This window comes from Dendrobates tinctorius, unplaced genomic scaffold (assembly GCF_039654945.1).
Source record: "Dendrobates tinctorius isolate UK_male_01 unplaced genomic scaffold, ASM3965494v1 ptg000173l, whole genome shotgun sequence".
Lineage (NCBI taxonomy): Eukaryota > Metazoa > Chordata > Amphibia > Anura > Dendrobatidae > Dendrobates > Dendrobates tinctorius.
Genome location: NW_027361840.1, coordinates 7,961,081 through 7,978,115, shown reverse-complemented (window position 1 = coordinate 7,978,115; position 17,035 = coordinate 7,961,081). Strand labels below are relative to the sequence as shown.

General features: G+C 46.8%; 1 protein-coding gene across 1 annotated transcript in view; it reads right to left on the bottom strand.

The window, feature by feature from the left end:
• LOC141054009 (cathelicidin-related antimicrobial peptide Bf-CRAMP-like) overlaps window positions 1–14,486 on the bottom strand; it is a 75,205-nt gene extending 60,719 nt beyond the window's left edge. Inside the window, exon 1 of the transcript XR_012221328.1 lies at window positions 14,419–14,486. The gene's annotated coding sequence lies outside the window, so the exon portion shown is untranslated. The remainder of the gene's footprint in view (window positions 1–14,418) is intronic.
• Window positions 14,487–17,035: the final 2,549 nt, after the last annotated feature.

Genomic DNA, 17,035 nt, shown 5'->3' with positions numbered 1-17,035 from the left:
CACCTGATTCCTAATTACGTGCACATTAAACTGAAACCTAAGGTGCGATACCACTAACCACCACCGGGGACAGTCAAGTCACCTTGGCAACTTGCCAAAAAGAAAAAAGTTCACACAGTGCTTTTAAAACTGTCAGATCACTTCAGATCATGACACACTTATTATGGGGGGAGAGGCTGTGATGGTGTGATAGGCTATGTGGATATCATTTTGTGCATATTTCTATTTCACTTATTTTCATAGTGTTTTTCTTGTATGTCTATAGCCTGACTGTATCTGTCTCTTGATGACCCCCTGTAGTTCTTTAATCCCCAAGGCTCCTTGGTTCTCCTTTGGGAGGCCTGGAAACTGCCCCAACCTGTTTGACTACCACTGGACACAAGGAAGGGGGTGGGGAGGACAGGAGCAGGTCAAGTTAAGGCCCCTTTACATTTAGCGATGCACCAGCGATCCCGATTAGCTAAATGGTCGCTAGTGAGCTGTCACACAGGCAGATCTCACAGCGATGTAGCAACGCAGCAGCGGTCGTTACTTACCTTTCAGACGCGGCAATCCTGACGTCCTCCTGCCCGCATCCATGCGTCGCTCGTCGGCGCCAGCAGGAAGGTCAGCAGGAAGCGCCCGACGAGAAATGGAACTGGACGATATCATGCGATCAGCGACAGACATCGGGGAGCCAGTTGGAGGTAAGTATCACACATAGCGATATCGCTGCTGCGTCACAAAATCGGTGACGCTTTAGCGATATCGCTAGCGATATCACTATGTGTAAAGGCCCCTTTAGTTCTTGTGTGGAGCAGATCGTGTAAAGACTGCACTTCAGATAGAGGGACCCATTTTATCCTCTGGATGCTAGAGTTTTGGAATCTCGACGCCCTGGACATTTTATCCTGCCTCTGGACTACATTCTTATTCTGGACTATTGCATCCTCAGTGTGGTGGATTGTTTATGGACCTTCTAATTTTGCCTGTAGTAAAGGTCATGGGATTGGTCACCCTTTCCTTGCTCTGTTGATTGTGTGGTATCAGAGAAGGACCCCATGACAGTGAGGAATATGATCCTGGATGCAGCATTCAAGACAGATTGGAGAGGGGAGAGTTTGTTATGAGGGAGACCGATTAGAAGAGAGATACAATAGTCCAGATGAGAGTGAATAAGAGAAATAGTCAGAGATTTTGCAGAGTCGAAAGTAAGAAAAGGTCAAATTCTAGAAATGTTTTTGAGGTGCAGATAACAAGGGCAAGCCAGTGATCGGATGTGGGGGGCAAAGGAAAGCTCAGAGTCAAGTATGACCCCAAGACAGCGGGCCTGTTGCTGGGGAATAATGGTGGAACCACACACGGAGATGGCAATGTCGGGCATAGGTACATTAGTAGAGGGAGGAAACGAGGAGTTCCGTTTTTGACAGGTTTAGTTTCAGATAGACGGAGGACATGATGTTGGAGAGAGCGGTAAGACAATCACTGGTGTTTTCTAAAAAGGCAGGCGTGATATCAGGAGAAGAAGCATATAATTGGGTGTCATCAGCATAGAGATGGTACTGGAAACCAAATCTACTGATTGTTTGACCAATAGGGGCAGTGTACAAAGAGAAGAGGAGGGGGCCTAGGACTGATCCTTGAGGAACCCCAACAGTAAGGGGAAGGTGAGAGGAGGAGGAACCGGCAAAAGATATAGTAAAGGAGCGGTCAGAGAGATAGGAGGTGAACCAGGAGAGAACGGTGTCCTTGAGGCCGATGGAGCAGAGCATAGTGAGGAGGAGCTGATGATCCACAGTGTCGAATGCTGCAGAGAGGTCCAAGAGAATTAGCATGGAGTAGTGATCATTTGATTTAGCTGTTAGTAGATCATTAGAGACTTTAGTGAGGGCAGTTTCAGTAGAGTGTAAAGAGTGGAAACCGGATTGGAGAGGATCGAGAAGAGACTTATCTGAGAGATAGCGCATAAGACGGGGGTGGACCAGGTCTTCCAGGAGTTTAGAGATGAAGGGAAGATTAGAGACAGGTCTATAGTTAGCGGCACAGTTTTGGTTGAGGGATGGTTTTTTAAGTAATGGCTGTATGATGGCATGCTTAAATGAGGAGGGAAAGATACCAGAAGATAGAGGTTGAATATTTTTGATCGGTGAGTGGTGACAGCAGGGGAAAGGGACTGGAAGAGATGTGACGGAATAGGGTCACTGGTGCAAGTGGTAGGGCGAGAAGACGAAAGGAGCCTGATTACTTCTTCTGTTACTCGTTCAAAATCAGAGAGTGAGCTAGATGCAGTGGGGGAGGGAGGACAGTGCATGGTATGAGGGGCTTGGGAGATAATTTCCTGTCAGATGTGGTCAATTTTTTCTTTGAAATAATTGGCCAGATCGTCAGTGTGGAGATCTGTGGTTGCGGCCTGCACTTTTGGGTTGAGTAGGGAATGAAAAGTGTCAAAGAGACGTTTAGGGTTATTGGATAGTGAGGTGATGAGAGTGTTGAAATAGGTTTGTTCGGAGAGGTGAAGGGCATTGTTGTGTGTTTTAAGCATAAACTTGTAATGGATGAAATCTTCGGGTAGATTGAATTTTCTCCACAGACGTTCGGCGCACCTGGAGCACCGCTGCAGGAAGCATGTTTGCAGCGTAACGCGTTTGCAGCGTGTGCCACAGTTGTCGCCGTCTGTGTCGTATTGTCCTATGTATAGGAGGTGCAATATCATTCAGGGCACTTTGCAGGGTTTCGTTGTAATGCTTCAATACAGAATCAGGACATGAGAGGGAGGAGATAGGGGCAAATGAAAACTGCAAGTTCTTCATAAGTTTTAGGGTGGTAATGGCCTGTATGTTTCTATAAGTATGGACAGTGGGGGTCACCTGAGCAGCCTGACAATTCTTGATAGAGAATGAAAGAAGGTTGTGGTCAGAGAGCGGGAGAGTGGAGTTTGTGAAATCATCCACTGAGCAAAGCCGCGAGAAGACCAAGTTGAGCGAGTTTCCGTCTTCATGCGTGGGGGAGTTAGTATGCTGCGAGAGGCTGAAAGAGGAGGTTAGAGATAAAAGGTGAGAAGCAGATGGTGAGAGGGGAAGGGCAATGGGGATGTTGAAATCATGCATGATGAGGGTGGAGATGTCACAGGAGAGAAAATGTGGAAGCCAAGTGGCAAAATGATCCAGAAACTGATGGGAGGGGCCCGGAGGATGATACACCACCGCCACTCGCACGAAGAAGGGGATGTAGAGTCTGTCAGCATGGACCTCAAAAGAAGGTAAGATGTTGTGAGTTCATTCTCTGGTTCACCAATTGTGAGTTCCCTTTCTGGACTCCCTCTGGTGGTGACGGGAGGTGGTGTGGCTGGTTTGATCGGAGGAGATCTGCCATCTGAGAATGAGGATGACGATTGGATCTCAAGATTCTCAGATTGGATTTAAGACAGCCAACGCCCTATTCAGTTGCTGGTGATTCCTTCTGGCTTGTCAGCTCTTGGTTTTCAGCTCTCTTCCAGTCATCTAAAGCTAAGTTTTTCTGCTAATGTTCAAACTTGATTTTGTTGGTCTATTCTGTTTTTTGTGTGGTCTGCCAGCCCCGGTTGGGGGCTGAGCTGAATTTCCACTCTTATTTATCAGTATTTTGCCAATTGGCTTTTTGTCCCTTACTAGTTCGGTCTCTTTTTGCTCTGTCTCAGAATATTTCAGAGTGCTGATATAGTGGGAGAAGTCTAGTGACTTCAGGGTTAATTTTGCTATCAGAAGTGTTGGATATTATTTTTGTAGGGTTTTTTGCAGGTTGCAGACAGTGACTTCCCTTTCCTTTCCTTTCTAGTTAGTTTGGGCCCCATCATTTGCTCAGCCTATTTTCCTGCCTGTGTTTGTCCCTTCATCTTGTTTCACCGTCAATACATGTGTGGGGGCTATCTATTCCTTTGGGGTCTGCTCTGGGGCAGTTAGTTTTTCCTTTTCTTGCCTTAAGCTTATGTAGTCCTCCGGCCGTGACGAGGCGTCTAGGTTCATCGTAGGCACGCTCCACAGCTACTGCTAGTTGTGTGGTAAGATCAGGGATCTGCAATCTGCATAGTTACCAACCACTCTGGTTTTCTGTGGCTTAGTTTGTTTTGCTTTTTTCTCCTCGGTGACCCATTCATAACAGGAAAACAAGTGAGGGTACTTGTGGGATAACCTGAAAAGTACAATTGGGTGATAGGAGCAGAACAACGCCTCCACCTGCTCTGCTGTCCGATCTTGGGGTATGAGAAAAGTGTAGTCCACCATATGAGAGAGCAGCAGCAGCGGTAGTGTCTGACTGCTGGATCCAGGTTTCAGTAAGCGCCAAAAGGTTAAAAGAATTTGAAAGGAAGAAGTCATGGATGAAGGAGAGTTTATTACACACTGAGCGACAATTCCAAAGGACACAATTAAAAGAGACAGAAGGCATGCAGGGAATATTAATAAGATTAGAGGGGTTTCTGAGTGTAGCAGTTGTAAGGATTGACTTGCTATAACATGGAGGGCCGGGGTTTGGAGAAATATGTCCTGCTACTAGAATAAGGAGGATAGAAAGAGTGATCAGATGGTTAAGTGATTTGCGAGAGCATCTGTTGTGTTGGATGGTGGGACTGAGTGGATTTGTGCTGCTTAGCAATGTGAAAAGAGCGTGAGTGCTGTACATAGCAGAGGAAAGGACAGAGGGGCCGATATGGAGTTTAAAGAGTTAATGCAAGGGTGATGTGAGTGAATGCAGCAGGTAGGATATACATTATACAAATGCATATGGTGAATATGTGTTATGATCCAAATGTAGAGGGAATAGATTTTTTTATTTGTCTTATCGGCCTCCTGCCCTGTCTAACTACCATGTTATAACTGCCACATACTTTGATATATGTACTTCGATTAAATGTACATAAATGCTACCCCTGCATACAGTACCTTGTGAAAGTATTCGGCCCCCTGGAACTTCAACCTTTTCCCACATATCATGCTTCAAACATAAATATACCAAATGTAAATTTTTGGTGAAGAATCAACAAGTGGGACACAATTGTGAAGTTGAACGAAATTTATTGGTTATTTTATTTTTTTGTGGAAATTCAAAAACTGAAAAGTGGGGCGTGCAATATTATTCGGCCCCTTTAACTTAATACTTTGTTGCACCACCTTTTACTGTGATTACAGTTTTCTAAAAAGGCAGGTGTGATATCGGGAGAAGAAGTGTATAATTGGGTGTCATCAGCATAGAGATGGTACTGGAAACCAAATCTACTGATTGTTTGACCAATAGGGGCAGTGTACAAAGAAAAGAGGAGGGGGCCTAGAACCGATCCTTGAGGAACCCCAACAGTAAGTGGAAGATGAGAGGAGGAGGAACCAGCAAAAGATTCAGTGAAGGAGCGGTCAGAGAGATAGGAGAACCAGGAGAGAACGGTGTCCTTGAGGCCGATGGAGCGGAGCATAGTGAGGAGGAGCTGATGATCCACAGTGTTGAATGCTGCAGAGAGATCCAAGAGAATTAGCATGGAGTAGTGACCACTAGATTTAGCTGTTAGTAGATCATTAGAGACTTTAGTGAGGGCAGTTTCAGTAGAGTGTAAAGAGTGGAAACCGGATTGGAGAGGGTCAAGAAGAGACTTATCTGAGAGATAGCGCATAAGACGGGAGTGGACCAGGCATTCCAGGAGTTTAGAGATGAAGGGAAGATTAGAGACAGGTCTATAGTTAGCGGCACAGTTTTGGTCCAGGGATGGTTTTTTAAGTAATGGCTGTATGATAGCATGCTTAAAGGAGGAGGGAAAGATACCGGAAGAGAGAGTTTGAATATTTTTGTTCGGTGAGTGGTGACAGCAGGGGAAAGGAACTGGAGGAGATGTGACGGAATAGGGTCACTGGTGCAAGTGGTAGGGCGAGAAGACGAAAGGAGCCTGATTACTTCTTCTGTTACTCGTTCAAAATCAGAGAGTGAGCTAGATGCAGTGGGGGAGGGAGGACAGTGCATGGTATGAGGGGCTTGGGAGATAATTTCCTGTCAGATGTGGTCAATATTTTCTTTGAAATAATTGGCCAGATCGTCAGCTCGGAGATCTGTGGTTACGGCCTGCACTTTTGGGTTGAGAAGGAAATGAAAAGTGTCAAAGAGACGTTTAGGGTTATTGGATAGTGAGGTGATGAGAGTGTTGAAATAGGTTTGTTTGGAGAGGTGAAGGGCAGTGTTGTATGTTTTAAGCATAAACTTTTAATGGATGAAATATTCGGGTAGATTGAATTTTCTCCACAGACGTTCGGTGCACCTGTAGCACCGCTGCAGGAAATGCATTTGCAGCGTAACGTGTTTGCAGCGTGTGCCACAGTTGTCGCCGTCTGTGTCGTATTGCCCTATGTATAGGAGGTGCAATATCATTCAGGGCACTTTGCAGGGTTTCGCTGTAATGCTTCAATACAGAATCAGGACATGAGAGGGAGGAGATAGGGGCCAATGAAGACTGCAAGTTGTAGCAGTTGTAAGGATTGACTTGCTACAACATGGAGGGCCGGGGTTTGGAGCAATATGTCCTGCTACTAGAATAAGGAGGATAGAAAGAGTGAGCAGATGGTTAAGTGATTTGTGAGAGCATCTCTTGTGCTGGATGGTGGGACTGAGCGGATTTGTGCTGTTTAGCAATGTGAAAAGAGCGTGAGTGCTGTACATAGCAGAGGAAAGGACAGAGGGGCCAATATGGATGGAGTTTAAAGAGTTAATGCAAGGGCAATGGATGTGAGTGAATGCAGCAGCTAGGATATACATTATACAAATGCATATGGTGAATATGTGTTGTGATCCAAATGTAGAGGCAATAGATTTTTTTATTTGTCTTATCGGTCTCCTGCCCTGTCTAACTACCATGTTTTAACTGCCACATACTTTGATATATGCACTTCGATTTAATGTACATAAATGCTACCCCTGCATACAGTACCTTGCGAAAGTATTCAGCCCCCTGGAACTTCAACCTTTTCCCACATATCATGCTTCAAACATAAAGATACCAAATGTAAATTTTTGGTGAAGAATCAACAACAAGTGGGACACAATTGTGAAGTTGAACCGAATTTATTGGTTATTTTATTATTTTGTGGAAATTCAAAAACTGAAAAGTGGGGCATGCAATACTATTCGGCCTCTTTAACTTAATACTTTGTTGCGCCCCCTTTTGCTGCGATTACAGCTGCAGGTCGCTTGGGGTGTGTCCCTATCAGTTTTGTACATCGAGAGACTGAAATTCTTGCCCATTCTTCACTGGCAAACAGCTCGAGCTCAGTGAGGTTTGAAGGAGATCTGTAAATGCTTCCCCAGACTTCATCTCAATATCTAGGAGGCTAGTTCTAAGATCTCTTCCTTTTTTTTCTCTCATTAGCAATCAAACTAAGTTGACACAGCAGGACACAATAAATGCATTAAGCAGATAAACAAATGTTCAGCCCAACATGGATCATAAACCACTTTGAAAAAGTTACTTGGCCTCACAGCATAAGGGGACAAGCAGAGTAAGTTGAAATAGCTATATACCATTCAATATGCTGGCTAAAATGAAAAGCTGTGGCTACTGATTATGCTTAGCTATATATACAGTATATTTGAATATATGCATATTTTGCTGCTAGACTGTCTATGGTGCACTCAAAAAATATTGTTGTTCAATGTGGAACCACCACATGCCAGTGGTGATATATATATGACCCTATGGGACTGGTTGTTTATTGAATGCACACTGGCATATGTGGATCTCTAGTGTTACAAATTGTTATTTCATGCTTGAGAGATTTACCTTGATTGGGTTCCGTGTATCAATTTATGGGCTTTGAATGAATACCTATTATGACACTGAGCATTTAGGCGTTGGTATGTTGTCTGTGTAGTAAGTTTATTCTTGCATCTGTATCTCCTTTAAAAAATGATTTTATGTAAGGTTTTTTTATCACTTTTTTTATTCAATAAAATATATTTATTTTACTTGGCATATGCTTCCATATCTTTTGTAGGATTTTGTATTGATGAAAGTGCCTTAATTCGAGGCCTGTAAGTAGGTGTATTGTGTATCCCTTGGTTGGCTGTGATTGAGGAATGATGTACCCATTATTTGGCGGTGATTGAGACATGTAATACCCCTTGGTTGGCAGTGATTGAGACATGTAATACCCCTTGGTTGGTGGTGATTGAGACATGTAATACCCCTTGGTTGGTGGTGATTGAGACATGTAATACCCCTTGGTTGGTGGTGATTGAGACATGTAATACCCCTTGGTTGGCAGTGATTGAGACATGTAATACCCCTTGGTTGGCAGTGATTGAGACATGTAATACCCCTTGGTTGGTGGTGATTGAGACATGTAATACCCCTTGGTTGGTGGTGATTGAGACATGTAATACCCCTTGGTTGGCGGTGATTGAGACATGTAATACCCCTTGGTTGGTGGTGATTGAGACATGTAATACCCCTTGGTTGGTGGTGATTGAGACATGTAATACCCCTTGGTTGGCGGTGATTGAGACATGTAATACCCCTTGGTTGGCAGTGATTGAGACATGTAATACCCCTTGGTTGGCAGTGATTGAGACATGTAATACCCCTTGGTTGGTGGTGATTGAGACATGTAATACCCCTTGGTTGGTGGTGATTGAGACATGTAATACCCCTTGGTTGGCAGTGATTGAGACATGTAATACCCCTTGGTTGGCGGTGATTGAGACATGTAATACCACTTGGTTGGTGGTGATTGAGACATGTAATACCCCTTGGTTGGCGGTGATTGAGACAAGTAATACCCCTTGGTTGGTGGTGATTAAGACATGTAATACCCCTTGGTTGGTGGTGATTGAGACATGTAATACCCCTTGGTTGGTGGTGATTGAGACATGTAATACCCCTTGGTTGGCGGTGATTGAGACATGTAATACCCCTTGGTTGGCGGTGATTGAGACATGTAATACCCCTTGGTTGGCGGTGATTGAGACATGTAATACCCCTTGGTTGGCGGTGATTGAGACATGTAATACCCCTTGGTTGGTGGTGATTAAGACATGTAATACCCCTTGGTTGTCAGTGATTAAGACACTGCGTTAGTAAAAGTCCAATCTATCAAATAAAATAATAATAATAATAATAATAATAATAATAATAATTCTAGAAATGAAATCATACATTTCATGGTAAATGGTGTAATGAGATAAAACATCAAATCCCAGGATTGTTTTTTTTCTGCCACTGATTCAGCGCAATTAAATTGTCATAAAAGGAGATCAAAACGTTGTAACCCCAAAGTGATATCGAGAAAAACATTGGATTTTGAAAACTGCTTCGCAAATATTTTTTATTTTTTGGAAATTTTTTTATTTTTATTTCAGTACAACTCGTCCTGCAAAAAGCAAGCCCTCGTACAGCTATGGGGATGGAACAATGAGGCCGGAGTCACACTGGCGATTAAATTGGACGAATGCAATGCGATAAAAAATCGCATTGCATTCGTCCCAATGTTATTCTATGGTGCTGCTCCCATCATGCGTTTTTTTGTCGGTTCCATTCCTCGGACCGAGACAATCGCAGCATGCTACGATTGTCACCGATTTTCAGATCGGATTCGCCAATGCAAGTCTATGGGGGCGAGAAAAAATCGCATTGAAAACGCACCACACGTCTGACTTGCGATAAAATCGCACCCGGTGTCCTTTACCAAAAGCCGGCAATTCTTTTTACAATACAGTAAAATCACAGTGACTGGTTAAATAAAGAAACGAATGAATAGATCTAGACACATATATATATTATACATGTCATAGAGACACATTTATATATATATTTCTAGTTCATACAGTTCATCATAGCAGAATAGCCGCAGAAACATTTGCCGGCTTTTGGAAAATCATTCTCCTGCCCGACATGAAATGACACATGGTTTACATATAGTTAACCATTTCATTTCATGTTTTTTTTTTAGATGTCTATCACTAGTAATTAGATGATGGTTTTGTGGGTAAAATTTTGGAGTTGTAGGGGTTAATTTAAGGGGTTAATTCGTTGTATTAAATTGCAGGGACTCCTGCTGACGTCACTGAGGCTACAGGGAGTCCCCGTAATTTTATACAACGAATTAACCCCTTAAATTAACCCCTACAACTCCAAAATTTTACCCACAAAACCCTCATCTAATTACTAGTGATAGACATCTAAAAAAAAACATGAAATGAAATGGTTAACTATATGTAAACCATGTGTCATTTCATGTCGGGCAGGAGAATGATTTTCCAAAAGCCGGCAAATGTTTCTGCGGCTATTCTGCTATGAAGAACTGTATGAATTAGAAATATATATATATAAATGTGTCTCTATGACATGTGTGTGTGTATATATGTGTTTCTTTAGTTTGTGTTGGAAAACCTGTCATTGGGCTCCATTATATGTCCATTTTGCTAGCCTGCGAGAAAATCTCACCAGACGGATGTCAAATGGATGCTTAGATGCGAGTAAAATCGCATCATCACATGAAATTCGTCTGACAGACAGATCCCTGGTGAAGAAACCTTTGTGCGATTTCGGTCCGTCAAAATTGGACCGATTTTTTTATCGTTTAGTGTGACTTCAGCCTGAGGAAGAAATATGGCTTGTGGAAGAAGAGGAAGAAACAGGAGTGCAAAAATGGAAAATCACTGGGAAGGGGTCAATATAATACGTGTCAAAACGTAAGGCTCCGATATTCAGGGGGCGGCAGACAAGACCCCGCCTGTATGAAGGAGCCATGCTGTATTCTCCCCATATATCAGTATATTATCAGCAATCACAGGGTTACAGCCCCTAGGAGCTGGAATAATTGACCTTCCGCTCGTATAATTGTGCAGTGACTTTACTGCCAGTTTGGAGTGTCCTTGTTTACCTCTTCTGGGTAATGGAGGTCAATGAGAACAACATTATAATCCATTTATTTGCTTTCCTGTGTATATTTAGCCACTGATCAATCTCTGAGTCATTCACCTCCTGAGACCTCCAGACTCCCCACATTCATTAATCCTCAGGTTAATGGAAAAGTTGCAGCTCCGCTGGTGGCCACAAGATGTCACTGCACTGCAGATAATCAGATGATCAGGGCTCGCTGGTGGCTTGCAGCGCATCATCCATTGCCGCCATATGCAGAAGCTCAGGCGGCCCATAAACCTGCACTACATGACAGCACATAGAAATAGAGATCTGCACCTGAGACCAATAAAGATCATAGCAAAATGGAAAACTGATCTCTTCATAAACACAAAGCTCTGGAAAGTCATCGCTGTGTCGATAGGAGGCAATAAATGTGTTCCCAGAAAGCTGGAGCTTCGCAGATAAGAAATAAAATCATAAAAGTCCTGGATCATCTCTGTATTTATGTGAAGGGAATTGCTGCTCTGGAGCGCGGTGGAAAGTCCGTACAAGGTACAAATACTGCGCCGCGGCCTGTAGAGCAGACGTGTTGCCACGTGCGGAGAATCCTGGGTGCCAGGTGACACGTCCTCAGTCCTCTCTGCCTCGGTCAGGGGATTTGGGTACAGGGATGAGCTGACAAATTGAACCTTTGGAAGGACGATGGCACCATTACTGTAGTTAGTTGATTATTCGATAAATTTCAATATGTAATTAAGCATATTGCTGCGCAACATTAAAGGCGCTGCAGGAATTTCTGGACATTTCTGGTCTTGTCCTGCATATGTCAGCAATCTCCTGTATACTTCATATGTCTGGCCTGTGGAGTCAGGGGGCAACGTGAAAGTGTTTTCCCACAAAGAAAAACATCCAAGCCCGGCTATATTATGCCAAAACCTTCATGAAGTCTGCTGAAAGTATGTGGGGAACGTGTTTAGTCCAATGAGCCTAACGGGGAACTTTCTGGCTACAAAATCGAAAAGGTACAAAACAGACTTTAGCAGAAGATCACCATCCCCACAGTGAGGCATGCTGGAGGCAGCTTTGTGCTCTGGGAATGTTTTTCTGCTTTAGTGAAGGTGAAGGGGAATTGTGAACAGTCCAAATAATAATTTTTCATCAAAACTTTAAGGCCCGTGCTGAAAAGCTGACGATGAAGATTAATTTCACCATTCAGTATGACGAAACTAAGCATCCTCCAAATCACTGTAAGAATGGCTTCACCAGGAGAAGATGGAAGTTCTGGAATGATCCAGCCCGAACCCAGACCTGAGTCCAAGGAAAGAAAGGAAATTCTCCAGCGATGACACAAATTGTGGATTCAAAACTTCACATTTATTTCAGCATTGAAAAAATAGTCAGTGCCTCCATCATGAGAGCAAACCTACGCGTATCAGCTACAAAGCCTTAATCCGTGGTGACCTGAAGAGGGCGCCGTACACAGGAGATGTCCCCACAATCTGTGGTGTCCTGAAGAGGGCGCCGTACACAGGAGATGTCCCCGCAATCTGTGGTGTCCTGAAGAGGACGCAGTACACAGGAGATGTCCCCGCAATCTGTGGTGTCCTGAAGAGGACGCAGTACACAGGAGATGTCCCCGCAATCTGTGGTGTCCTGAAGAGGGCGCCATACACAGGAGATGTCCCCGCAATCTGTGGTGTCCTGAAGAGGGCGCCGTACACAGGACATGTCCCCGCAATCTGTGGTGTCCTGAAGAGGGCGCCGTACACAGGAGATGTCCCCGCAATCTGTGGTGTCCTGAAGAGGACGCCGTACACAGGAGATGTCCCCGCAATCTGTGATGACCTGAAGAGGACGCCGTACTGTGGTGTCCTGAAGAGGACGCCGTACACAGGAGATGTCCCCGCAATCTGTGGTGTCCTGAAGAGGACGCCGTACACAGGAGATGTCCCCGCAATCTGTGGTGACCTGAAGAGGACGCCGTACACAGGAGATGTCCCCGTAATCTGTGGTGACCTGAAGAGGACGCCGTACACAGGAGATGTCCCCGCAATCTGTGGTGTCCTGAAGAGGGCACCGTACACAGGAGATGTCCCCGCAATCTGTGGTGTCCTGAAGAGGGCGCCGTACACAGGAGATGTCCCCGCAATCTGTGGTGTCCTGAAGAGGGCACCGTACACAGGAGATGTCCCTGTAATCTGTAGTGACCTGAAGAGGACGCCGTACACAGGAGATGTCCCCGCAATCTGTGGTGTCCTGAAGAGGGCGCCGTACACAGGAGATGTCCCCGCAATCTGTGGTGTCCTGAAGAGGGCACCGTACACAGGAGATGTCCCCGCAATCTGTGGTGTCCTGAAGAGGGCGCCGTACACAGGAGATGTCCCCGCAATCTGTGGTGTCCTGAAGAGGGCGCCGTACACAGGAGATGTCCCCGTAATCTGTAGTGACCTGAAGAGGACGCCGTACACAGGAGATGTCCCCGCAATCTGTGGTGTCCTGAAGAGGGCGCCGTACACAGGAGATGTCCCCGCAATCTGTGGTGTCCTGAAGAGGGCGCCGTACACAGGAGATGTCCCCGCAATCTGTGGTGTCCTGAAGAGGGCGCCGTACACAGGAGATGTCCCCGCAATCTGTGGTGTCCTGAAGAGGGCGCCGTACACAGGAGATGTCCCCGCAATCTGTGGTGTCCTGAAGAGGACGCCGTACACAGGAGATGTCCCCACAATCTGTGGTGTCCTGAAGAGGACGCCGTACTGTGGTGTCCTGAAGAGGACGCCGTACTGTGGTGTCCTGAAGAGGGCGCTGTACACAGGAGATGTCCCCGCAATCTGTGGTGTCCTGAAGAGGACGCTGTACACAAGAGATGTCCCTCAATCTGTGGTGACCTGAAGAGGACGCCGTACACAGGAGATGTCCCCGCAATCTGTTGTGTCCTGAAGAGGGCGCCGTACACAGGAGATGTCACCGCAAACTGTGGTGACCTTGAAGGTAACAGCAGGTTCACAGGATGCAGTGACGAGAAGCGAGACTGGTTGAATTTTGAAAAGCAAACTTTTTATAATTTAAAGCCGCTAGGGCTATACTAAGCAACCAAAAAGGGGAAACAACAGTTGTCCTCGCAGGGACTCAGTGCAACCAAACACTATTTGGAAAGAACAAGGCTAACCCGGCTGAGGCTGGTTACTATGGGCCCATGGTATGGCCGTCTACGGGTCCTCATACTCTATATTGTCACTTATCCGTCCTGACATCCATCGGCGCCTCTGTGGAAGCTGCGTTGTTGATGAACCTGCTTTGGCGTCTTTGATGAGGCTGCTGTGGAGTCTTTGATGAGGCTGCCTTGGCGTAGCAGCCGCTGGGCCCAGCTGCAGAAAATTTGGAGTAGTCTTCGGGCGCCCCAGCGCCCAGGAGGAGTTGGGGCACAACATGCCCTGTTGGAGTCCTGAGATGGAGTAACTGTCACGTCCGCCATGTCTGCCATGTCTGTTTGTCTCAAGAACTCCTGGAGCAATGTGCATGCGCATGCTTTGTCTGCTGTCCTGCATGTCCCTTAGAGCTGTGTGCACACTCACCTCATGTCTGAGCTACAGGATGCCTGCGTTTCTGCTCTGCCTTCTGTGATCTTCTCGTCATGTCTGGAGTCCTTGATCATGTGACATTTCTTAAGATCCTGCACTGTCTGGTTCTGCAATCATCTCGTCATGTCTAGATTCCCGGATCATGTGTTCTTCCTAGGATCCTGCACTGGTTGGTTCGGTGATCATCTCGTCATGTCTGAAACCCTGATCATGTGACGTTTCCTAAGATCCTGCACTGTCTGGTTCTGCTATCATCTCGTCATGTCTAGAATCCCGGAAGTGCTCCCCTGGTCCTGACCTGGAGGAGGAGGTGCTATGCCCTATATCAGGCCGCCTCTTCCTATGCTCAGGGCCTGATTATTGTGTTGCTTCCCTGCAAGGCTCTGGGTCTGTGGGGTTGCTCCCTCTATTCTGTGCCCTTGCACTTTGCTCTGTAGTGCGTCTCTGCACACGCTCCGTGCTCGTATTCCGCCTCTTGTCTTGTGCCATGTCTTGTGTTGTCTCTCGTGCCATGTTTGTCTTTGCATTGCTTTGCCTTGTAGTCCTTCTGCTGTTCTTTGTCTTAGTCTGTTTTGCTATGTCTCGCCTTAGCTATGCTTTGACTTGTAGTCCTTCCTGTGTTCTCTGCCTCGCCTGTTTTGCCATGTCTTGCTTTTGCTATGCTTTGACTTGTAGTCCTCCCTGTGTTCTCTGCCTTGCTATTCCTTGCTTTGTGTTCCTCCCTATGGTCTCAGTCTTTGCTTGCTCTGCCTCGCTCTCTCCTATGGTGCTCTGTAGTGCTCCCTGGCACACGCACCATTTCTCCTCTCCTTAGTGCTCGTTTCTTTGTCTAGTCCCAAGGTCTTCCCTTGGCCCGGCTCTGGGCTTCTGCCTACGCTCCGCTGCTAGACTCTGTCCTCGCTCTGACCTGGCTCTGTTTCTGCCTGTATTCCTTGCCTTGTTCCCTGCCTTGTCCTTGCATTGAACCCCGGCGTGGGTTCCCCTTGGCCGTCTCCTGTGCCGTGGTAAGTGCCACGTGTTTGTGTTCAGCCGTGTGTACTGGCCAGTGTGGCGTGCCCCCTGCGTGGCTCCTAGCACGCAGCCCTTCCTTGTGCCCTGGCGTGGCTCCTAGCACGCACCCTGCCTTGAACCCTGGCGTGGCTCCTAGCACGCACCCTGCCTTGAACCCTGGCGTGGCTCCTTGCACGCACCCTGCCCTGAACCTGGCGTGGCTCCTAGCACGAAGGTTCCTTTGCCCCCTCCTGTGCCTTAGTCGTGCCTTGTGCTGGCGTTACAGCCGTGTGCATTGGCCAGTGAGGTGTGCGTCCCTGCGTAGCTCCAAGCACGCAGCCCTGCTCTGAACCCTGGCGTGTCTCTACATGCACTCTGTCTTGTACCTTGGCGTGTCTCTACACGCACTCTGTCTTGTACCTTGGCGTGTCTCTACATGCACTCTGTCTTGTACCTTGGCGTGTCTCTACATGCACTCTGTCTTGTACCTTGGCGTGTCTCTACATGCACTCTGTCTTGTACCTTGGCGTGTCTCTACATGCACTCTGTCTTGTACCTTGGCGTGTCTCTACATGCACTCTGTCTTGTACCTTGGCGTGTCTCTACATGCACTCTGTCTTGTACCTTGGCGTGTCTCTACATGCACTCTGTCTTGTACCTTGGCGTGTCTCTACATGCACTCTGTCTTGTACCTTGGCGTGTCTCTACATGCACTCTGTCTTGTACCTTGTGCCTTGGCGTGTCTCTACACGCACTCTGTCTTATCCTATGCTTTGGCGTGGCTCTACACACGCACCCTGTCTCGTTTGTGAACCTTGGCGTGTCCCCTACACACGCACCTCGCTTTGAACCCTGGCGTGTCCCTTACACACGCACCTAGCCTTGAACCCTGGCGTGTCCCCTACACACGCACCTAGCCTTGGACCTTGGCGTGTTCCCTAAACACGCACCCTGCTTGGATATCTGTCGTGCCTCCTTGCCTGAACCCTGGTTTGCCTGCCGGATGCCCGGAACCTGCCGACCGTTGCCAGAGGTCCGGAACCAGATGACTGCGGCCTGATGTCCGGAGCTGACGTCCGCAGCCTGATCCCTGGACCCTGTCGGTTTGCCAGCAGTCCGGAGTCCGATGCCATCATGCCATTACCTGTGCCTAGGCGTGCAATCTGGCACGTACCATGTTATGGACCTTGGCGTGCCCACGCGCGCACCTTGCACGTTTTGCTTGTTTTCTCTGTATGTGATCTTGTGTTATTCTAATGAAGATACCTTGCACCTACGTCTAGTCTCGTCTTGCTTCCTGCTCGTCCTTGTCGTCAGACACTCGTCTAGTGTCCCCTGAGCCGGCCGTCTGGTCCCAGCAGTCGTGGTGGCTCACCCCCTTGGTCTTGCCCCTGACACTCCCTGTATAGGGGGTGGATTCTCACAAGGTCAGCTCGCCCTCGGTGGGTGGGTGCCACGACCCAGAGGGTCCACTCAAAAAATGGGCTCAGCAGGTGCTGAGTCCGTCACAGTAACCCCCTGTTGTAACAGCGGGGTTGCGCTTTTTAGCGAGTTCAATGGGACTGTTCTGTCTCCGACATAAGCAATGACTCATAACTGCCTGTTCTGATAACATATAATC